This window comes from Danio rerio, chromosome 22 (genome assembly GCF_049306965.1).
Source record: "Danio rerio strain Tuebingen ecotype United States chromosome 22, GRCz12tu, whole genome shotgun sequence".
Classification (NCBI taxonomy): Eukaryota; Metazoa; Chordata; class Actinopteri; order Cypriniformes; family Danionidae; genus Danio; species Danio rerio.
Genome location: NC_133197.1, coordinates 26,049,446 through 26,073,358, shown reverse-complemented (window position 1 = coordinate 26,073,358; position 23,913 = coordinate 26,049,446). Strand labels below are relative to the sequence as shown.

Below are 23,913 nucleotides of genomic sequence, written 5' to 3'. Positions count from 1 at the left end.
TTTGCAAGCCAAGTTGTTTAAAATGTAATTTCAGAAGAAAACTATGTGGTCAGAAGAAACCTATGACTGACGCTATATTGAACTTTCAAATTGCTCTGATGAAACATCAAGTTTGGACCAAAGGACTGAAACAGCCTTTTCGAGCACTTTTCATACATATTTTGTTGATACTGTCTGTACTAATAAAACATTTAAAGCATATTTGACATATTGTTGCATTTTAAAAACTGAAAGAATTGTTGAAGTTGTGAATGTTTTCAAATAAAATGTTTTTTTTTTTTTGTAATTTACAGTGTATTTGACCTTTTTACCATATTTACACTCAATAGAGTTGAATAAAATAACAATATATTGTAGTAAAAAAATTACACCGAACACCAAAATAACATTTATTTTACACCAGGTGGTGTTAAATATAGTTCCATTTTTAACTCTGCCCAGAGTTAAATAAAATAAAAACTTCACGATGGTGTTATCTTGACATTTACAAAAAGAAAAACTGTGTGTAATTGACAACGGCAGCAAGAAGAGAGAATAACATCTAATTTACTGTCCTGCCCATAGACACTGTTTGAAACAGCTTGCATATGTAATCATATGCAAGCATTATCTATACCTAAATACAAATAATTGTTAAACGCGTCATAACAGTATTGTGTAAAGGATCTAATGGTTAAAATAGGAACAAACATCAGATAGAAACAAAAACCTAAACAAACACTTCTATGAACTTAACGTCATAAAAATACTTATTTACCTCGTGCTGCTGTCCGTGTACCGCCGTGAACAGGAAATTCTGGGAATGGAGTTGAATCGATTCATCTTCAACAGACCGATCAGTGTGACATCAAAACATCGCGAGAGTTGTGAATCAAAGAGCCTCTAAAGATCCGGATCAAACTGCAGCAGCATGAGGAAGCTTTGCTCAGACTTTTGGGAAGTTTGGAATTGCTCCGTCTCGTCACCAGTGGTGTAAATTAACTAATTACAAATACTCAAATCACTGTAATTGAGTAGTTTTTCTCAGAAATTGTAATTTACGAAGTAGTTTTATAAATGTGTGCTTTTACTTTTCCTTGAGTACATTTTTAGTGCAGTATCTGTACTTTTACTCCACTACTTTTTTTCAACCTGCAGTCACTACTTTATTTTTTCTCGTCTATAGGATTTAGAAAAATCAGTCCTGTGATTCCTGTCCAATCAAATCACACGTAGAAGGTAAATTGCATCATAATGAACTACCTCAAGACATGTGCACTTTACATTGCAGTAAACTGTTTGTCAGCATTAAAAGTGTCCAAGAAGATGTTAAAAATCTTTACACGCATTGTCCCACAGACTGTTTAGATCAGGGATGCCCAAACACAGTCCTGGAGGGCCGATGTCCTGCAGAATTTAGCTCCAACTTGCCTCAACACACCTGCACGAATGTTTCTAGAAAGCCTAGTATGAGATTGAATAGCTAGTCCATGTGCTTCTAATTGGGATTGGAACTAAACTTTGCAGATGTTGGGGTTTCTTCATGGCATTAGCCATTTCCCTGCGTGTTCAATGAGAGGCAGGAGAGGTTTTCTTTCTTCAATGCAAAAGTATTAGCCATTTAATGAATACAATTGAATAATTCAATAGATACAGAGCTCCGGGTTGGAGGTGTCCCTCACGTATGTTCAGGCCATCTTCAACAACAACTCTTTCCTTCCAACCACTTTTATACACATGTGTAAACAACTGGTGTTCTAGGAATTGGCCGGGTGTGGTCCTTTACGTTCTGTATTATCTGGCCTTGGCACCACAGACCCTGGCCCCTCTTGACGTACATACATGAACATGACACAGCTAAATTACATACATAAACATGACACAACTATATAACATACATGGGCATAACACAGCTACATTCATAGAAAGAAATAAAAGAGCTACAATTAATAAGTAATAAATTTCTAACAAAATCCCTCTTTTGAGCTCCTCTAAAAGAGCTCACAACCACAGATAACCAAAATCAAAAAGTAAAAAAAAAATCAGTTAACATTATTACAAATATTTGGCAAAAACAAATTCCTTTACTTATTTTGGTATTGCTTGGTTGCTTACACCTTGTTGTTTACATTGTGCTTGTTCATTATATTAGAAAATGCCCATAAACCCTTTTAACTCAATTCCCTATCTGTTGGATTCACTCAACAATCTGTTCACCCCTAGTTCTCTTCTTGAGTGGTGGAGTCTCTCTACTCGTGGCTTCATTCTGATCCTTTCTTATCATAAAAATTATGCCCACTATATTCAGGCTTGTTTTGCCAAACACTCCCATTAACTTCCAATTATTTCACAATTTCATTTTCCTACCTTATGCACTTTATCATAAGAGGTATGATTATTTATTTATTTTATTCAGTTATTGTTAGTTATCAATATAATTCAAATTAAAATTTTCAAGCTTTAAAAATTTGATTACAATCAAAAAGGGAATCCAAACCCGTAAAAAATATGCTCCAATGAAAAATTCAAAAGTACCATAATATCATTGAGATCTAAGGTCCAAACTTTTTACAATGAAATTAAAAACTGTAGCATTATGGGTAGAATCAAGACATTGATTAACATGAAAATCAAAACCTCAAACGTTCTGGTCAAATTGTCTTCTGTTGGTAAACCAGTGACTTTCTCTTTTGTGATCAAATGGAACACTGTTCTTTGTCCCTCTTTTGTGATAGCACACTTCCTCGTTGTCATCCGTAGGCCTGCACTACTATCAGGTTGCTCCCATGTATTGAGGTTACCGCGTGTTCAGCTCCTACCCTAATACATGCTTGCACTCCCTATTTAGTCAGACGTCCCCTCTTGGCATGAGGGCAGCGGGTCAATCATTTGTTTATGTTGTTCTTTGCTACGCACTCCCCCTCTCGGCCTTGATTTTACTCATGGCCGCCATCTGTACTCCTCAGCTGCCAGTTTGGTGAATCTGTTTAAAACATAAACACTCCATTACTATCATGTATCACCTTTAACCTGTAACTTCAGTCTGTGTGATGTTCTCTGTCACTCTTTATAGACCAAACCACCTTGGCTCCTCCCACTTTCACTTGAATACCTTCAGCAACACCTATTCAGATGTAGGGACCACTTTTTCTTAGGCCCCCTCCTGGCATTTCACAAAAATCTGAGAGTAAAGCTGTTAATTTGTCATAATATGGCTTGTTCATCAGCGGTGCACTGTCAGTGCACGTCATGGCTGCTCCTGGTTCTGGATACTGATGACCTGTCAACAATTCAAAAGGTGTAAACCCATTGTTCTTTTCAGTGATGATTTAATACCCATACATTCAATTGGTAAGGCCTTTACCTAATTTAATTTGGTCTGTGCCGATTTTTGTCTGCATAGCCTGCTTTTAATTCTACTTCAGAATCCCTATAACAATACCCATCCGTTTGCAAGTTTCTACCTCACCTGTCAGTGCCACTGCTCTTAAATCTGGTCTCAGCTTACTATCCCCCAAGATTAACTCTTCGCAATTGTGTGGCTCTCTCTCTCAACCATATAGTCAGCCATGTTGATGCCTTCATGTGTGAAAATTAGGTTTGTTGGTGCACTCAACCTTTTTAACAATCTATTCTGTCTTAGCAATGACATTGTTACTGCAAAAGAATTTACGTATGCCATCTCTGAGTGTGATGTCTATATTTTGACTTCATGTCCCATGATCAGATGTGCTGTTTTCTGAATTATCTTTTCTAACTTTGCTGCAAATCTTGTAGATGGAAGCTGGCATTGTTCTGCCTTGTCCATTAAAAAGCTAAGATGCATCAAAACCATCTTTTTCCTTTATTTTTATCAAAACAATACTTTTCCACTGTCTTTTCTGTTACTGACACATCTAAATAGAAAGGAAGCCTATAATCAAGATTAGCCAAATCAACTGCACTGGCTACTGAACTGCTTCTCTGTTTCTGTTGTCCAATCTAGTGTAGCATTCAACTGTCCAGCTCCCTTTTCCTACACTAGTTGTCTTAATGGTGTTGTTCTATCATTGAATTGTGCTATGAGGTGTCTACTGAACCCAGCCAGGCCCAAAAATGACAGCATATCTTTTATAGTCATCTTTTTTTTTGTTCTTCAAAATAACTGATCGGTGCTTGGGCGATAATCCCATGCCCAGTCCAGACACTACTCGTCCCATCAATGTGACCTGTGGCCTACACACTTGTAATTTTGATTTACTTACTCCTGCTTAGTCACATTCAAACTGGTGTCATCTGTTTTTGCAGCTAGTAAATTGTCATCCAAATATTAGATCAACACCACTCTCTCTGGCAAAGGTCAATCGCTCAGTAGAGCTCTCAGGGTGTGATTGAACAACCCTGGAGACAATATGAAACTTAGAGGTACCCTTGTGTACCTGTATTGCTGCCCCCTAAAGGTAAATGAAAATATGTCCCTCAATTTTGGTGCCAGTGGTAAACAGAAAAATGAATTAGCTAAATCTATACAGCTGAACCACTCATGTTCTGGACTCAATGCTTATAGTGCAGTGTATGGATTTTGGCATTGGCAATGTGGCTGTCTGCACTATAGTGTTAACCTTTTTTTTCCATGAGCCATCCTGTAGTTTCCTGTATTTTGTTTTTCTACAGATAAATTTGGAGTAAAATTCTGTCATGAGTTTGATGGCTCTAACACACCTACTGTTATCAATTCTTCTATTGTGTCTGCAATGACTGTCTCACCTTGTGGCTTGTAAGAATAGTGTGGCTGTCCAATCAGCCTATTTTTAGTCACTTCAATTGTCTGACGCCAAGGAACAAAAATCCACATCTGTTGGTCCCGTGGACCATAATTGGCTTGGTAAACGGTCTAACATTGGTACTGTCAGCTCATGATCTGTTCTGTCCCTTCCATGACACCTCATGGCCCATATGTGTTTCATGATCATGCTATCTACTGTAGACGTATCAATTAGATATGTTTTATCTGATGGTGGATAAAATACATTTGGTATTTTGGTGGCAACCTAATCTGTCAATTTAGACAATCCTTTTATCATTGGCCCTAAATCCTTAGCTTGGTGCTCTGGATGTACAATCAATGGAACATGTGGTTCTGCTTCTGGACCCATCATATGCTACTATCTATGTTCTTTAGGCAAGTAAATTGCCCCTACTACTCCTTTTTTTTCCACCCAAATTCCTTTTTACCCAATTTGCCAATAATAGTCTTCCAATTTGCTTTAAAAAGTTTCTTAATCCCATTTGGTTTGGTTTCTGTTATAGAATAAAGTCATGTGTGTTGGGTCGCTGAAAGGCATGTATGGTGCAATAGGGGTTACCCAAGATTTTCATAAGGCATGAAGCGAGAGCTGGCCCTCTCCTTGTGGGGTATCTACGGAACCCCGGAAGGGACGTAGTGGAGGAGAAAAAAAATGGGTGGGTGAAAAAAAAAATGGGTGAAAGAAAAAAAATGGGTGGGAGGAAAATATATATTTCTAAGTTTTTGCGTTCTCTCGCAAAGATGTTTTGCGTTCTCTCGCAAAACTGTTCACTTCACTCACGTAAACCCTCCCGTTTTTGCTGAAATTCTCCCATATTTTACCATTCTATCCCACTTTCTTTACATTACTGTGCGTATGCTACCTATGAACAGTGAATGCATGTATAAGCGCTGACTGACAGACGCGCTCCATACAATAAACTGATCCCAGATCAGCGTCTGTACGTGCCATTTAAAGGGACACTTCTGTTATCAAACAAGTGCGCAGCAAATTAATCTCATGTTTTGTTTAGTTTGATAACAGAGGTGTCTCTGTAAAAATGCACAGATCTATAATGAAAGCAGAAAATGTTTGTGCTCATTTAAGAGAACATAAGCTGTTTAAAATAAAACATGCAGGACGGAGATGTTTCATATTATTCAGTGTATTTGTCTGTTTAAACATACACCCGCTCCTCTGTAAATGGCGTGTACAGACGCTGATCTGGGATCAGTTTATTGTATGAAGCGCGTCTGTCAGTCAGCGCTTATACATGCATTCACTGGTTCATAGGTAGCATACGCACAGTAATGTAAAAGAAAGTGGGGTAGAATGGTAAAATACGGGAGAATTTCGGCAAAAACGGGAGGGTTTACGTGAGTGCAGTGAACAGGAAGTGTTTGTGGAGAAACAGTTTTGCGAGATAACGCAAAACATCTTTGCGAGATAACGCAAAAACATCTTTGCGAGAGAACGCAAAAAACTTAGAAATATATATTTTCCTCCCACCCATTTTTTTTCTTTCACCCATTTTTTTTTTCACCCACCCATTTTTTTTCTCCCCCACTACGTCCCTTCCGGGGTTCCGTAGGTATCTGGTTACAGTTTGCTCCAGTATTTGTCAGCTTCCTCAGGTTCTTATGCAGATGACAGTAGCCACTGTCCTTCCATGCCAGGTGTGTTTAATGAACAGTTCTTGGTGAGGCAAGTGGGAAATCTTACAATGACACCATCAGCACAGCATAGAATTGATGCACCCACTTTTATCCACAAGTCTCTGCCCAATAAGTTCATAGGGCTCAGTCTGATAACAGAAATCTGTTTCAGTTGTTGTCCAGCCACAGACACTGATATAGGCTCAGTTAAAGGCAGTCTTTCACATTCACATTTCTCAGAGAAAGCCATCACCTCCACAGTTTTTTTTTTTTTTTTTTTTTTTGTGAAATTAAGTCCTGGTCGACTTTGGTGACCAACATTGAGCATGTGGCCTGAGTGTCAACCAAAAAGTTCAGATGGTGTTCGTTAAAATCCATCGATAGCAGTGGCTCCTCCCTAGCCCTGCTTCCGTCTCTCTGTGGGCTTCCTCAGTACTGTCCTTCTCCTCCTTAGAGTGGATATTGTGTTCCACCCTGCCCTGGGTTCTGTCTGCCAGGGATGGAGCTAGCCCTGTGTATGATGCCATGAAGCCTCGGCCTCCTTGCATACCCCCTCTGTGAGCTTGTTGGTTCTGGCTCTGGGGACAGTTAGTTGAATTGTGTTCCCCTTGATTGCACGTGTAGCATCTTTGACAGTCACATGCTTGATGGTTGGGTAACCCACACAGGAAGTAACCCTCTCAACGCTCTCGTTCCCTGTCAGCCCTGGGACCCCATTGAACCCTCATGTCTCCCCTACTCTGTCCTCTAAATTAATGTTGGCATTAAGGTATTGGGTTGTACACGGGTGCCATGTAGGGTTGTTCAGGCTTAGGTGACAGCACTAATTGTTGACTTTTTTTAGTTCTGACCATTGACATCCTATCTAGCTTTGTTCATAATTTTAATAATAGTTTTTTCTTCCTTGATTTCAGACTCTCGTCAGCCCTGTTCATACGATGTGTCAAATGTCTCTCACAGGTGGCAGGAGCACTTCCTGGTATATCTGGCTTTTCTTTAAGAGCTGCTTTGACGCAGCTTTCCGTACTCTCAGCCATGACTGCTCTAAACACCCCTTTATGTATGGGGTTAGCAAGAGGATGTGTCCCAGTTTGGGCTTCCCACTCCTGTTTGCACTACATCACATAAGCTGCCGGTATTTCATTTACCTTAGGGGTCAATTTTATATTACATATGGCCTCAGCTGGTGTTGAAAACTTTCTTCTAATCACTGCTCCTCAAGCAGTTGCTACGTTTGCCAAAAGGAATGCTTGATGAAAATCTATTAGTGTCAGCTTGCTGTTCAATTTGTCTCAGTTCCCCATTAGAAATTATTTGCCCCAATATATATCTTAAGTCCCCCACTGCCAATCTGTGGTAGGCATGGGCCAGTATGAGATTCTGACGGTATGATAACCTTGGACAAAAATATCACAGTTTCACAGTATTGGGCTCACTGCCCCAAAATATATTCCCCTTGTCTGGGTAAAAAACAAAAGAATTATGCTATTTTGGAGCAGTAAACATGTCAGGCTATGTAATTTAAATGCATCATTGACTTTGCTGTCTTCATTAGTTTCAAAAACACTGATTTATTTTAAATTTAAAACAGTATCTTTGGATATATTTTCTATTTTCTGCTGGAGGTACTAAAAAAGAGAAAAAAAAGTAAATAAAAAAAATCTTACTCATACCTGAGGAACGGTTTTACCAAAATTGTTGGCGGTTTTTAAAACCTTGACTTTTCCAAACCGCGTTATACCTTGAAAAAAGCCTAATCAGTGGCCTTGGGTTAGCGAGATTACTCTAGCTAGCCAATTGTCTCCCCCTTTGGTAACATGTGGTAATTCTTTCCATAACAGCATGCATATCAGTTAAGCACCATGGCTGGTATTCGTCTCTACCATTTTTCACTATTAGAGGATATAGGGAAATTCTAGTGTCATTCAGTGATTTCTCTTCCTGTTTGTCTTTCTTTGTTTCTCCCTCAATATCTTCTACTCTGAGCCTCCATGTCTTCACATTAGATCTTGTATTATCACTTACTAATTTTTGTGTTAATGCTTCCCTTACTTTCTGCATTGATTCTTGTGCTGAACCCAACTTCTGATTCATCCACTGTTTCTGACTGTCTGTCACCCTAAAGTCTTGTATTGGAGCAGAAGGAGTGGCTTTTATCATAGGGTACACCCCCCCCACACTGCCTTCAGTGCCTTTCTTTTTCTTCTCACTCTTGCTCTGACTGTCTGAGTGCTCACTTCTCTTTTTATGCTCTTTTCTTGGGCGTGACCCTCATCTGCAAAAGCAAGATTGTGGCACAATGAGAAGTTTTTAGTCTTTCTTTCTTCAGTTTTATTTATTTATTTATTTCAAATTATTTGAATTAATTTATTAATTTATTTATATATTTTTTTCTGGCACCCCAATAGCCCTGAAGTTATTTTGCCTATGTTCTTTAAGTTGTTTATGAGACTGGACTTTATTTCTCAGAACTTTAGCCAATTTCACTCTTGGATCACCTTCCCAGCCATTTGCACATTTTACATTATACTGACTTTCTCTAATTTCTTTTTAGTTCATGCTTTTTATTTATCTCTGTCCCACTCATTAATTGATTAATTACATTATCTCACTGCACTTTTAATTTTGTTCAAAACAAAGTCTCATCCTCCTCAAACACTTTGTCAAATTCTCTCTCCATTTTTACACCTTCACTTAACCAAGTGTACTTGCAATAATTTATACATACACTAATAAGTTATTTATCTATTTAAACTCTTTGCTGATGAATGGCTTATTTTTCTTTAGCTCCAAGTTATTTTCTTCATTCTTTTCCCATTTCTTTTCATCTATTCTAATAGGTATTTACTAGCTGGTCTTTCCATTGTAATGTAATTTTTTTTCTAAATCATTTTCTATTATACGTGTATATTTTAATCAATGTACTAACTTATCTATTGTTTAATCATATTTATTTATTTGGTAAATTTATTTCTTTATTACTATATTCATTCATATGGCTTCACATTCCATTTCAACTAATATAACGATATTGAGTATATCTTACTCTTACTTTTGGCATTTCTTTATTTCACTTATCTTATTACACTGCTTTACAATATATATTTATTTAATAACCTATATTGTACCCATTATTATTATTATTATTATTATTATTATTAGTCTTATCATCATCATATATTTGTATTATTATTATATTATTATTATTATTATTATTAGTCTTATTATTATCATTATCTGATCTAATAGTTTGATATTCTCTTTTATGCTATTCTGCCTCTGTTTGCCATTTCACAGACTCTATTCTGTAAATAGAAAGATTCTTACCCCCACCTCAGGCAGACTTTTATTTTTTATTTTTCCCAACCTCAGTAATTGATTTCCTACGTTGTGACACTGTAATTACAATTCTGTTTTTGTCTTTTTCCATACTACTCACATTCTTGATCAAATTCACCCACAGTAGTAGTCTTTTTAGGCTTTAAAAAATACTGAAATCTCAGTTTTAAATTACATTTAATTCAATATAAAATGTGTATTTATGACCCACTAAATATGCATATGATAACTCATTTAAGCTGTTACTTACAAAATTGATCGAACAAAATAAAAATGCGCGCCCTCCAGACTTCTCGGTTCTCATTCCTCTATTTAAATTCGCCTTCACGCAATTGACTTATTCCATGTATTTTCATACACAGTCACAATCTCATCAGCGAACTAACTGTCCCCTACTTTTTTACAATCTTTCCCTAATCCTATCTTCGACACTTGGACCTACTAAAATGTCGGGATCTGCCCCCAGAAAAGTTCGAAAACCACCTCTTCCTGGTTTTTCGGGATTCCACTCCTTTTTATAGTCCAATTTTAACCGGCCAGTCGTCACTTTTTCCGGGGCACAGTCAACACAAGTTTCCGCTCATATAACTATTTAATTAAATATTATTCCATCATGTTTCATCCCTCTTAACTTAGTGGATTTCATGGCGGGCCTACTATATGTTCTTTTCCATGCCGTAGTTACTGTCTGCTCTACACAAAGTCTTCCTCTTACACAAAGTCTTCCTCTTACACAAAGTCTGACAACAATACTTCTGCTCAACACCTAATACAATATACATTTAAAAATCATCGAATTATTCAACTGCTTTAATATTTTAACTACATCAATCCTACATATCACATGACATCAATCAATTTAGTTGTAGCCAATAGCAGAAATTCAAATAAAACAGGCTTTCTGCTTACCTTATGTTTTGGCATGCCTTGATGTCAATGCAACACGACAGATCAATGTTCTCTCCCCCTCCACGTCGGAGGTCACCAATTGTCGGGATTTTTTGATGTCATTAGCCATTTCCCTGCGTGTTCAATGAGAGGCAGGAGAGGTTTTCTTTCTTCAATGCAAAAGTATTAGCCATTTAATGAATACAATTGAATAATTCAATAGATACAGAGCTCCGGGTTGGAGGTGTCCCTCACGTATGTTCAGGCCATCTTCAACAACAACTCTTTCCTTCCAACCACTTTTATACACATGTGTAAACAACTGGTGTTCTAGGAATTGGCCGGGTGTGGTCCTTTACGTTCTGTATTATCTGGCCTTGGCACCACAGACCCTGGCCCCTCTTGACGTACATACATGAACATGACACAGCTAAATTACATACATAAACATGACACAACTATATAACATACATGGGCATAACACAGCTACATTCATAGAAAGAAATAAAAGAGCTACAATTAATAAGTAATAAATTTCTAACACAGGACACCGGCCCTCCAGCACCAGGTTTGGGCACACCTGGTTTAAATGCTTATCACTGATGAGAAGATGATGGATATTTATAGTATAATGACAGAAATGGCCTTAAACACCCAGCAGACACAAGACATCAACATGCCGTCAGATTGAAATTGTACCCTAATGTTGTGGAGACGCAGCATTTTGTTTGGAAATGAAAATCAGGTTTACATCAGAACTCAACGTCAGCCCGATGTCAATGTCCAGCGTCCAACCAAAAATTAAACAAATATCAACGTCTAATGTTGTTACAGCTTGACGTTGTGTCGACGTTACTACTATGACATCTATCAGACGTTGAATTTTGGCTGCCATAACTGATGAATAAATGTCAGTATTTGACATCAATAGGATGTTGATTTAATGTTGGCTCGACATTGGACTTTGGTCACTTTCTAACAACCTAAAATCAACCAAATATTAATGTCATTTGATGTCATTATTGAACATCAAGTGAAGTTTATTCATAAACTAATTTCGAGAGGATCACGTGCTTATGATTTATCACGTCCAGTCTCGTATTTGCTAATCACTAATCTTCCAATCATAGGAGCCCTAAGACACCATAAATAGCCTCAGTTTTCAGTTCACTTTATCTTCGTTTGGAAGAAACCCCCCTCCTCCCCTATTCTCCTCCTTTACCTGCGATTGGGCGGCACGGCGGTCCAGTGGTTAGCACTGTGAACCACACAGCAAGAATACTGGCGGTCCTAGTTCTATAGGACCGGTGAGTGTTTCTGTGGGGAGTTTGTATGTCCTTCCCGTGTCCGCGTGGGTTTTCCCCGGGTTCTCCGGTTTCCTCCCACCATCCAAAGACATTCAACATACTTAACAATCAAGCTTGTCTAATTCCTTATGTTCCCTTAGCTACAGCGGCAGGGGAGTTCTGAGATCCACCGAGCTCGGGCTCCCTTCTTGCTCTGCCAACGGGAGGAAGCCCCGGGCTCGAGGAGCCCTTGAGCTCGGGGCTCTCTCCCGGGACAGCATGCCAAATAAGCTTTGTAAATCATCAGCTAAGTGTGAACTCTTGAAAATAATATTGTCCTTAGACCCTGGCTAGACACTGAATTTTGGTCACCTGACATCACAACCTAAATTTAACCTAATATTAACGTCTTATGACATTGTGTGCCTGCTGGGCAATAACTAAATGCACTACAAAATGTTACGTTTACACACACATCCACAAATTACATGTAAATGCATCAACTTTTAACAGCATAATACTCACTACTCATGAGTAGTTTTAAAAGGGCTACTTTTTACTCCTACTTTGAGTAATATTTACAAAAGGTACTTTTACTCTACTCGCACTATATTTTTAGGCAAGTAATAGTACTTTTACTTAAGTAAGCTTTTTCAGTACTCTTTCCACCACTGCTCGTCATCATGTAACATGTGAGTAAATCGTTGTTTGTGAATGTAGGCCACTGTTATGATTAGGAATTGTGCATTACCAAGATTATATACATTTTGATTCATTTGTTTTAGTGTAACATTAACGCAAGTTCATGCCCGAATCTAAAGGGCCAACGGCGAATATTTACCAATGTTTACTGTCGTTTACTTGGTTTTTTTGCACATCTTAGAGATGTCTCCAAAGTTCTTCTGGACTTAGTTTGTCTCATTTTTTTCATGTCATTCCAGACAGACTGGATGATCATTAGATCAGATCTCTGTGTGTGTGATAGAGGTAAAGCTGGTTTTATATTCGCACATTCGTTCATTTAGCAGTCTATATATTGTTTACCATGTTACTTTGAATATTCGATCAGAATTAGCATGCAAGTAAGACTTCTAAACTACATAACAGTATCTAATTCACTGTGACAATGCTGTTCTTTGATAGTCATTGGCTGCTAACATGATTTCCCTATTTAGAGTTTGCAAATAATAGTTTTGTAAAATTATATTATTAAGGGGAAAGTCTGAATGTGCGAATATAAAACCAACTTTAGCTCTATGTGTGTGTGGAGCACTGGCTGTTGTCAGACTCACTGTGCAGACAATTTTCTCCCTGTATACGTTAATTACAGCTAATGACAAAAAGAATGTTTGGAAATGTAAATTGATTAATCAAACTGGCATGATACAGAAAAATATAATAACCGACTTTAATCTCACCCACCCCACCACCGCATTCTGAAATTACTAGTAATGTTAGCCTATATGGTACTACTTATTTTTTTTCACCATCTGTATACTAATATAAGTAGTGAATGTACGTGTCTGTTGGTGGGGCTGTGCCTGTATGGTAATGTGGGCTGGTGTGGCTACAGTGCCAGGGCTGAATTTTTGTCTCAGTCCACCCTTGGTTATATATGTAGAGAAATATATGATATTGTAAATATCTGTTTAAATTATAAAAATCAACAACACTTATAGTCTAACATAATGCCTCTAACTGTGTCATAAGGCCTACAGATAGATGTTTTAACTTGATTGGTTATAACATAATGAAATCTTGAAATGTGCACATGCGTACTCAGAGCAAAATCTCCAATGATAACTTGGCGTCAGACACAACAAGAGGATATTTCTTTGGTCAAGAGGATCAGAAGGGAAATTCAGCTCTCTCTCACACATGGTCACACGCACACACACACACCAACTTTTAGGGTGTGTTGCTGTCTAGCAGGCTTCTTATCAGGACAGTAAAATAAACAGCAGACTAATACAGAGAAAACTCCTCTAATAACAGAATCATTAAGAGAATTAAAACTCTTAGAAAAAATAAAATCAACAGCTTTGATGTCATCAACAGTTCACCCGAGAGCTCCTGATGACCTCCTGAATGGGCCTGAAAATCCTGAGGAAACAATTAACCTAGCACACAGGAAAAGCAATGACACATATCGTTCTAGATATACTCTACACTGGGATGACACTAAGGTCGTCATATTATCTAAGCACTTAAACGTCTTTCTTTGGGGCCCGCGATTAAGCAGAATGAAAAGAAACATGGATTTTGATACTGTTTTACTGTTTTGTTTAGCAGAAAGACTCAAAGATATGTTATACATGTAGACAAATATATGATATTGTTAATCCACTCAAAGCGCTGTTGAAACCCATTTGCGGATCGCAACTTACTGGTTGTAAACGCTGTAAATGGAAGTTTTAAACATTCTACCGGAAGACACTGACCACTATGGCGCACTCCATGCAGCAGCCTAGAAAAAGGTCCAATATTGTAACGAGTAGGGGTGTGAATTTACTCTGGTCTCACGATTTGGTTTGGTTACAATTATCACACCATCATTTCGATATTTCGGTGGATTGACGTAGCTTTCAATATATCCATTTTTTTTCTTCTAATTTATTATTATTTTTTTAATATTGGATCTTATTTTAAATGTATGTGCATGTAAAGTATATCATTCGCACAAATCAATTATGGGCTTTTCTCTAAAAAAGTTGTTACTCATCCCAGTTTAGAGCATCATTATGGACATTTTTCGTTATAACTAACGTTTTGGAACTGCCGACATGTTGATAATGAATAAAGTCATTTATCCATTTCCCTTCCCTTTAGAACAAAGAGCCAAAATTGTTTTTTTTATTTTTTTGTGGGCAAATGAAAAACAAAAATGGTCAATTTCTCAGTTGTTTTAACTTTCATTTAAAAAAATAATAATAAAGACCCAGCCAGTATTCCATTATCCTAATTTGGTCTGAACAAGCAATTGTTAACAAACAGATCCTACAGTAGGAATAGGAAATCATCCCATGTTTGACAAGTTTAAATTAGGACTACAGCAATTGTAGCCTTCGTAAGCTAAATCTGACAGCATTTTACCATAAACATTTGCCCTAGTGGAGGGGTGCTAGAACCCGTATCTAGAGATCTACCTTCCTGCCATGTATGGTTACAACCCATAATGAAACACACCTGCCTTATATTAAAAGAAAAAAAGGGTTATTTTTTTTGTTAAGGAAATACTAATTTGATATTGGCATATTTCTGAAATCAAGTCAATTGTTTTGCTTGTATAGCAAATTCTGCTATAAATTTACAAAGTTTCAATATTTGGACAGAAAAAAATAAAAATCTAAGAAAGAAAAGCATTTTTTGCAGTGCATTTGCCCTAGTACAGAGGTGCTCAACCCTGTACCTAGAGATCGACCTTTCTGGAGATTTCAGTTGCAACCCACATCAAAAACACTCCTGCCTGTAATCATCAAGTGCTGTTCAGGTTATCATTAATTGGTTCGGGTGTGTTTGAGGGTCGTAGCTTTATTAAGCAGGAAGGTAAATCTGCAAGAACAGGGCTTAGCATCCCTGCCTGAGTAAAAGTAATCTGTACTAACAGATTTAAAAATATATATTTAACAATTTATCAAAAATAACAAACCCACAAATTATTTTCATTAAGCATTTATTAAGTTGAACGTCAATGTAGGGGAGACGCTGGCAGAGAAATCATACAAAAATCAGCAAGATCAGCTCCTACGACCTGCAAGAAAAATTAACCCAAAGCTTGAGGCAAGCGAAACACTAGTAATGCAGCTTCTTTGCCTAGTATAATAACTTACGCGAGCAGCAGTATTTGACTCTCAGGTACTTGTATGTGCCATAACAGGGATCAGAGAATACACTGTTGGTGGCTGGTACATTGCAGCTCTGACGTCCATCACACCTACACAATGACAAATTCATGAAAACCGTTTAAGTAAGAACAGGACTCAATTCATTCCAGCTGTAGCTACAATATGCTCAAACTGACCCAATAACAACCAGAGATCAGTTAATGCACAACACAAACAAAGGTCTGTGAAATCCATACCATGATGACACTATGGACAGAGAGCTGGATGAACGGCAGTTGGTTTTTCTGATTTCATGTGGTGGACGGTTCTGAATGCAGGTTTTTCTATCTGTACGCCCATAGTTTGCACCAAGGATCCTGATCTTACGACCTTAAATGGGGGGGGGGAAATAAAAAAAAAAAGCCCATGTAACAAAAAACAAAAAAAACAAAAAAAAAAAAAAAACATATTTGCAAAACACTTATTTAATGGATTGCGACTTCATCTTACCAGGACAGGTAAGACGCAGGATAGAGCCCTCACATGCAGTTTCAGTTTCTGAGAAAGAAGGGTCACACAGAGCATTAATGGAGCAAAGAAATAAATGTCAAGCATCACTAGGTTAAATGAATTTAAGGTTTCTTAGAATATCAAACTCTTACTAGTGGACCTCCTACAGTAGTCATAGTCATGACCGTGATCATGATCATGTCCACCGTGACCATGTCCATGACCATGTCCACCACTCGCTGATATCAGCAGGCTTGAGTTCAGTAAAATGACTGAAAAACAAACACAGAAGAACTGATTAAGACACCTTTTTACTGCTAATCATATTCACATTATAATTAACAGAAAACTTAAACTACAGGGAAACTATTCCCTACACAACAGTGCAGCCAAAAATAAAATCACAGAACATCTACTTGTCAAACCCAAAAAGAAACTCACATGTGATCACTAAACTGAGAGAGAACATGATTCTACTGTTGTCTGCAACTGTGCATGTCGTCTTTACTGATTCATGTTTATAGGCCGCTGGTGTGAGTGGTAATGAGCGACACCTGTACTTCACACCGGTCTTCATTCCCACAGAGGACAACAGGAGGAGGATTGACCAGCGGAACCAGTTTTTTATTTATTTATTTATTTATTTATTTATTTATTTATTTATTTATTTATTTATTTATTTATTTAAACAGTTGTGAGAAACACCTACCCGATATGGTTATTAGTCCAACAGTACCATGGTCAAATACTCCTGAATGGTTACTACCAAAACCCATTGTTGATACATCACTGGTAATGTATCAATGTATCATAAGAGTGCAGAGGGCAATTTTAATATTCAAATGGTGCAAACATATATTAAAGACAAATATTTTAAACGTGTAAATATATACAGATGCATCTAAAGATAGTGGAAATAGAGTGGGGGTAGCATACACAGTAATAGATTTTAGAATTAAAGTTATTAAAAGAATATCAGATAATCTTTCAGTGTATACTGGAGAAATGCTGGCAATACTAATGGCACTTCAATGGGTTGAGGAAAACAGACCGTTAGGAGCACTGGTATGTTCAAATTCCTCACTGATGACATTACAGAGTGGACATTCTGAAAGCAGAAAGGATATTTTGATCGACATATTGCAAACACTATATCGCATTCAGATGATGGGATTAGAAGTTAAGTTCTGTTGGGTTCCAGCTCATAGTGGAATAACAGGGAATGAGTTGGCAGATGAGAGCGCTAAAGAAGCTACAAGAAAATCAATTATAGACATGCAAATTAAATATAACAAAAATGAGATGAAGGTTTTGATCAAGCGATTTTTTTAAAAATAGGTGGCAAAAACAATGGGAGGAAGTAAAAAATGTGAGGTGGTTGTTTAATATACAAAGAAATGTGGATAAAGGAAGAATAACAAGTAGAAGTAAGAGGCGAGAGAGTATAATATCAAGAATTAGATTTGGACATACAGGACTCAACAGTTCACTGTACAAAATGAATCAGCATCAGACTGGAAATTGTGATTATTGTGGGCAAGAAGAAACTGTGGAGCATGTTATTATGAAGTGTCCAAAGTACAATAGGAAAGGAAAGTGTTTATTTTAAATTTGAAAAGAATCAATAAGAGTTTTAATTTGGTTAAAATGCTAAAAAACAAGTCAGATAAGGACTGTATAGAATTTTTTATACTTAAACAAAAATGTCTAGATAAAAGAATATAGATATAAATGATGTAGTTTTTTTGTTATTTCTTTTTTTTTTTTACTTTTCTAAAGATGGATAGAAAGTGTGATCATGGCCCACACTCCTAACCAGCAGGTGGCGGTAATGCACTCAAAGTTGTATGCCAACTGCCAATAAAACTCATAAGAAGTAGAAGAAGCTTCATCTCTACAACTTCTGTGCATGCCTGCTGGGACGGATTAGTCGATGGGCCTTGTGGGCACAGTCCCAGGGGCCCGTGTGCACTTGGGGCCCCTGCGTGGGTTGGGGGGGTGGATGGACTTGTGCAACTTTTGCTCTCCCCATAACATATCAGATTGGAAAATGTATTTATTTTTAACAGGAAGGAAACATTTTGTAAAAAATATTTGTAAATGTGATATAAAGTCAAAAGTGCCTCGTGAGTAGGCCACTTAATAATGTTCAGTCTATTTCATGTGTTACAGCATCTAAATAGTGATTATATTCTATAAACAGTTATTTTTCACCTGGTGTTAAATGTTAGCAACATCTTAATAGAATTGATTTATATCTACAATGTTATCTGCAATCTTCCGAAGTCATTTACCACAACTAGCCCTACTTCAACCGTATTCTTCATGGCTCTGCGTGAAGAACATTTAATAGATGGAGAGAAATGCGAGAGAAAGAGGAGAGGAGGCATCTTTTTGAGGCAGGTTCCATGCATACCTTCTTTAAACAGACCCATGATCAGAATGAGGGTATAGAACAGGGGTCACCAATCTCGGTCCTGGAGGGCCCGTGTCCTGCAGATTTTAGCTCCAACCCTAATCAAACACACCTGAACAAGCTAATCAAGCTCTCACTGTGTATACTTGAAACATCCAGGCAGGTGTGTTAAGGCAAGTTAGAGCTAAACCCTGCAGGGACACCGGCCCTCCAGGACCAGGATTGGTGACCCCGGGTATAGAAGAAGACGTTATGGTAACATTAGATGAGTAAGCTAGCATTAACCAGGCGGAGGAGAGTAAAGGCAGCGCAGCGCGCACAGGAGTCATCATGTCAGAGAGACAGAATACAGGAGGAGAAAGGCACTAAATCATTAATAGGTGTGCGTATTATGAAAGACTCAGATTCATTGAACTGGATTGAAGAGGCATTGTGTGTTATATGCCATGCCAATAATATACTTTATACGTTTGTAAAAGTTATACATTAAAAATACCCTTAAAAAAATAAAATAAAATATTGTAACAAATATGGCCGAACAGACACATAATTATTTTGCTTTTTATTCAACAAATGAGCCAACTTTTATCCAAGGAAGACTCAATGGTTAGTTGTGATCTGATTCTAAGGAATTTATGACCCAAAGGAATGTACCCACAGCACAGCACAACTGAATTGAACAGGACTTGTTTAAGCTCCTTGCTTAAGACTGACGTTTTAATGAAAACTTTACTCTCTCTTTATGTGTAATCATGTGTTTTGCAACGTTTCCCTTGCTCCTGTATCAATATTTTGTTTTAATATCTCTGCATAAAATGTTTAACTCTAGCGAAGCTAAACGACCTCTTAAACTGTTCATATTTATTTTTGTCGTAAAGCTTACTTGCTGTACTAATTGATCGTTGACATTTTATGTTAATACGAGTGCAACATGTTAACATTTTAAGAGACTTGAACATTTCTGCCTCAATTTGCATAAAATTTGCCTATGCAAATTCCTCTGCCTTGGACAAAGAGCCAGAAACCCATGATTCAGGGAAGTTAAACAAAGTTTGAACGGTGTGGTGACACTGCTTGAACACTTTTCCTCACAACAGACCCCTTGAACCTGGGTCGAGAACACACAACGTCCACTGAACACATGGGGTGGACGACCTCCTTCTGAGCTATTCTCCGTCTTTTGGACAGAAGCTCTGGGGCAGGAAAATAGTCTGTAGGGCTTGTGGCCCGTGAACACAGACTCGGCGCCCCCATTGGCTGAACATCAGGCCGGCCGCTTGCATTTCGAATCCGAGGGGGTTGGGGCAGGGGTTTTCCCGCAGCAGCGAGCGTTGTTCTTCCCCAAGGTTTTGCAGAAGGATTGTTGCCCTGTCGCGGAGGGGGTCTGGTGCGAGGTTTATCCTTGCCCTGATGGAAATTCCGCCCTGTGGCAGGGGGAATAGGGGCGCGCGCTGGGGGCACCTGGGGTGGAGCCGCTTGCCTAGGAAGACATAATTTGAAGGCTTCATCCTCTTTCTTTTTGTCGTCGCAGCGTTGTTGCATTAATGCAACAGCGGGGCCAAAGAGAGCCTGCCCGGGCTCTACTGGAGATCTATCGATGCCATATCCTTAACCTCCAGACCTGCGAGACCTTGTTTAATGTTGAGCGGGTCGCCCCAATTGTGTTTCATGTGCTTCGCACAAGCTGGGAGGACGGGAAAAAGTTGTTTCCTCGGGCCTGGTGGAGGCCCCAGCAACTTTACATCATAAATGTCTCTCTCCTGGTCGGTGGCACTCCGTGGAGCTGGCCATTCGATGTTGAGGCGAGCGGCCGCTCGCTCACACACATCTAGAAGGATGGACTGGGGTACGGTCGCGGGAGTGTGAATCTGAGGAGCGCCAGAAGGCGGGATGGCCTCCTCGTCCTCTGAAACACCCAGAAGACCTGCGTCGTCATCGTCGTCAGAACCGGCCGATTCATCAGCGAACGGCGGAACACCCATGAAGATGTCCTCTTCGGGGAACGCAGGATTGGGCTGGTCAGCCCAGTCGAGAGACATAGCGCCCCAGGAGTCCCCCGGCTGCGAGCTGTCGTCACCATGTCCCCCATCCGAATCGGAAAATTCAACACATTGAGTCGCTGCAACTTTCATATGACGCCGCAGAAGCTTTTTCGGTAATTTAAGACAATGGCTGCAATTCTCTGGGGTTTGCAACGCCTCCTGAGCGTGCTTGAGGCCCAAGCAGACAACACAGAAGGGGTGGGGGTCCTTTGCAGCGAAAAGCGCGCCACACGTGGCCGGGCAGGCCCGTGATGAGTGCTCGGGAGAAGCGGCAGATTTAGAAAGTGACATATCTGAGGCGGGCAGCCGTGGACAGGGACAGGTGTAAGAGGAGCGTGGGCAGCTCGGGATGCGAAACCACAACTAACCTGGTCGGATAACAGACTGTCACGTCTGGTGGAGGCTGATCGAAAGATATGTCCTCCTGAAGACACGTAAATGAGCGGTAGTAATCCAACCGGGCTGTAGAGTTGCAGAGTCAGCGAGAAGCGAATGTTAACTGAGGAATAGCAGTGCGTGCAGAATGATTTATGCGCACAGGTAAAGGGGCGGTTCTTTACCTGCCATTGGGCACGCCCTTCTGTCTGTCAAGCCAGACTTGGTGCAATTGGATGCTTCTGCAGAGGTCAGGCACGGATGCCTTCCCATAGGTGGATCTCGAACACGAGATGATGAAAGAGAACTCTGAATTAAAGTCATGAATATGAGGCGTTCTTACAATTAGAAATACAGTGTGAATTTGACGATTAAAATTAGAGACAGATTTAATTCAGAGCTGTAAAACAAAGAAATCAATTCAAATAAACAACAGAATTTCAGAATTGTAAGCACTAGAAAAGGCTTACATGCATTTAACCTTTGACCATGCTGTTAGTTTTGTCACTGCGCTAATAGATGGACTTCTACAACATTGTCAGCGGGCAATATTCTATTGTCCTTATTTGGATTAAAACATGCACATGTTAGCAGACAGATCTGACAGTAGTTGCAGAAGCACATCCTCAGGTGTTTGACACGAGTTCAAAGTTAACCCATCATTAGTCCTAAATAAAGTAATGGATTACATAATATGGTTGGATGTACTGTTATGACACTTTTCACATTTCAGAGCAGTGAATGGTAGGGTACAACACATATTTTTTTTACAATCTTCTTTGCTTAAATAAAATAAAAACTTCACGATGGTGTTATCTCAACATTTAGAAAAAGAAAAACTGTTAGTGTGTAATTGATAACGGCAGCAAGAAGAGAGAATAACATCTAATTTACTGTCCTGCCCATAGACACTGTTTGAAAGAGCTCACCAAGGTTATTATAGTTAACGAAAACTAAAGAAAAAACGAAAACTAAAATGTAAAATAATTGTCGTTAACTAAAATAAAAATAAAAACGAGAGTTTTTTCAAAAACTAGAACTAACTGAAACTGTATTGTGTACATACCAAACTAACTGAAACTAACTAAAATGATAGCAAAAACCTCCTTCGTTTTTCGTATTTGTTAATATATTTAATACATAATCTTACTGTAAGCCTTTTAGAAGTAAATATAATCCGCGCTGCAGGTGTTTGTGTTTGGCCCTTTCGCACCTCCGAGTCTCCTGCCGCCATTGGCCAGATCGAGCCGGCTCGATCGAACTTTAATCTCTTTAATTTAATTTCTGTATACTGTCCATAAAGATATTTGTTAAGTTCTAAAAAATACTCTATTCATTAACTTATTTTTCTTCGCATAAGTCCCTTATTTATCAGGGGTTGCCGCAGTGGAATGAACTGCCAACTATTCCAGCATGTTTTATGCAGCAGATGCCTTTCCAGCCACAACCCAATATTGGAAATCACCCATACACACTCATTCACACACACTCATACACTACAGCCAATTTAGCTTATTCAATACACTATTCACTCAGCCTATATTTCAATAATAAACATTAAAAAAAAAACTGCCTGCTAATGCATGGGTAAATCTTCAAAGGGAACAGTGTCAAATTTTAACCTCTTTCACCTCATCCAGCTTGCTGTTTCTAAACAATGAAAACATAATATAAGTCAAATTTGTTTCATTTTGATATTATGATTAACAGACACCAAACAGCCTCGTGTAGCTGCATATTTATATGAGCATCATCTTTACTCTGCATTTTTATAACAAAACAGGGCTTGAATATAACTGTCTCCTTTCATTTTCATTGAAAAGAATGAACTTTACCCTGTCTCTTTTGCAGAATACCAATAATGGCCATTATAACAGTATAACGTACATTAAATTTAAACGATAAAGGTAAGCAATCAGTCAATGTGCAGAATCAGTGTAAGTGGTTACATAAATTAATATATTAGCTTATCTTTGCACTCAGCCAAAACAGTTAACTGAGAACAAGTGATTCAAAAGACATAAGAATTGTTAGATAGAGACAACAAGATGAATTCAATATCACGTTTAACAACTATAGTGAGATGAGATCATCCAGCAGATGAACTGTCTGACAGGCACTATACTCGCACCTGGGGTTTATGCTCACCCGCTGAACTACTGTCTGCAGCTCTTGGCAGAGTGTGTGTGGTCACGTGATTTGCGCTTTTAGCCGTGTACTAGAATGAACAGAGAACTTTTCAGAACCGCTAAATGAAACACCGGTGTATTTCCGGCGATTTCTCTGCGCCTCCCTTGCGTTTCTTCTCTCTGACTCTCGACTATTTTGACAAATACACACAGACGACGCACGCTCACACGGAGTCGAAAATAGGAGTTTGTGATTGGGCCAGCAAAATGTCGATACCGAAAAGAGCCAATGGGCTGCAGAGTGTCACATGGGCCGGCCCGGTCTGTCTGTCCGGGAAAAAAAGCATCTACTTTCAGAGAGTCGCAGAGATCACAGCAGCGTCAATTAATTCACCTTATTCCGCCCCGCCCACTTTTTATTCTTCGCTCTTCCGCATTTTGTCATCCAACTTCCGGTACGCTGACACAGTACATCAGATGATTGTTTCAGATTTTAGAAAAATGGCATTTAATGTTAGTTCAGGGAATGTTTTGAGCTGGGAGTACGGTGAAACCTCACTACAACGATCGGATGGTCTCATATTGCCCCATCCATCTTCACCGTTAATGTGGGTAGACGATATGAAAAAGTGGTCAGAGGTAACTTACGGGGATATTTTCAATTACTTTGTCCTGTCACAAGGAGTAGATGGAGCGTCTATGAA

The 23,913-nt window shown here is 38.7% G+C and overlaps 1 protein-coding gene, 1 long non-coding RNA gene and 1 other non-coding gene across 4 annotated transcripts in view; 1 reads left to right on the top strand and 2 right to left on the bottom strand.

Moving 5' to 3' along the window:
- Positions 1–1,568: 1,568 nt before the first annotated feature.
- Positions 1,569–10,904, bottom strand: LOC141380301 (uncharacterized). Of its 2 annotated transcripts, none has more exons than XR_012398122.1 (2): positions 10,649–10,904; positions 1,569–8,675 (listed from the first exon to the last, which is right to left on the bottom strand). It is a non-coding gene; the product is annotated as an uncharacterized lncRNA (long non-coding RNA). The 2 variants fall into 2 exon arrangements; XR_012398123.1 differs by having other exon boundaries at positions 1,569–3,259.
- A 754-nt stretch (positions 10,905–11,658) lies between these two features.
- Positions 11,659–23,913, top strand: part of fam20cl (family with sequence similarity 20 member C, like) — a 265,004-nt gene continuing 252,749 nt past the window's right edge. Inside the window, exon 1 of the mRNA XM_073937727.1 lies at positions 11,659–12,248. The gene's annotated coding sequence lies outside the window, so the exon portion shown is untranslated. The remainder of the gene's footprint in view (positions 12,249–23,913) is intronic.
- si:ch211-226h8.6 lies at positions 15,570–16,740 on the bottom strand. The gene is made up of 6 exons (XR_012398035.1): positions 16,689–16,740; positions 16,400–16,519; positions 16,248–16,295; positions 15,995–16,127; positions 15,744–15,847; positions 15,570–15,664 (listed from the first exon to the last, which is right to left on the bottom strand). It is a non-coding gene; the product is annotated as a si:ch211-226h8.6 (transcript).